We start from the raw sequence: 795 nt of genomic DNA, 5'->3' as shown, positions 1-795 counted from the left end.
ATCTTTCCAGTCATTTAGACCAAAAGTCTTAGCGTCATCCTTATCTGTTCTCCTTTCTTCTTACCCCAGATCCAATCTGTCCATAAATTCTTTTATGTTTTCCTTCAAAATATATCCCGAATCTATCCACTTCCCAGTACCTTCTCTTTACCACACTGGCCCAAACCACTATCATTGCTGGACTCATTATGTTGCAATAGCTTCGTAACTAATTCCCTTATTGTTTCCCTATTCCCTTTCCCCTTGCAACAGAGCCTTTTCAGTGTTCAGTTTTTACATAAATCACATGTGCAGCTCCTCTGCTCAAAGCCCTGCAATGACTTCCCATCTCCTTTGGACTAAAGCCAAAGTCCGCTCAGTATTTACTTGCATGTCTGCCTTTCTGGCCCACTAATTTTTAGCCAAACCAGACTTGTGGTTCTTTCTCAAACATTCAAATCTAGATATACTTTTAATTCAGAACGTTTGCGTTTCCAGTTTCCTTTCGCTGGAATAGTCTTTCCCCAGATGGTCATATGAGAAATCCTCTCAACTCCATCACCTTTTGCAGGTCTTTGCCAAAATGTCACTTTGTTAATGAAGCATTTCATGACATTTTAAAATTTCAGTCATTTTAAAATTGCACCATCTGAAGTACTATGTATTCTAATCATTATATGTTTTGTCCATCTCCCTTCGATTGGATTTAAGTTAGTTTAAGGCAGAGACCCTTAATTCCTTTTGTTCACTGTTGAATCCCAAGTTTCTAGATGAGAGGTTGGTACATAGTAGGTTCTCAATAAATATTTGATCAAT

Source organism: Propithecus coquereli, unplaced genomic scaffold, assembly GCF_000956105.1.
Source record: "Propithecus coquereli isolate 6110/MARCELLA unplaced genomic scaffold, Pcoq_1.0 Scaffold2, whole genome shotgun sequence".
NCBI classification, from domain to species: domain Eukaryota; kingdom Metazoa; phylum Chordata; class Mammalia; order Primates; family Indriidae; genus Propithecus; species Propithecus coquereli.
This window is presented reverse-complemented; position numbering follows the sequence as displayed.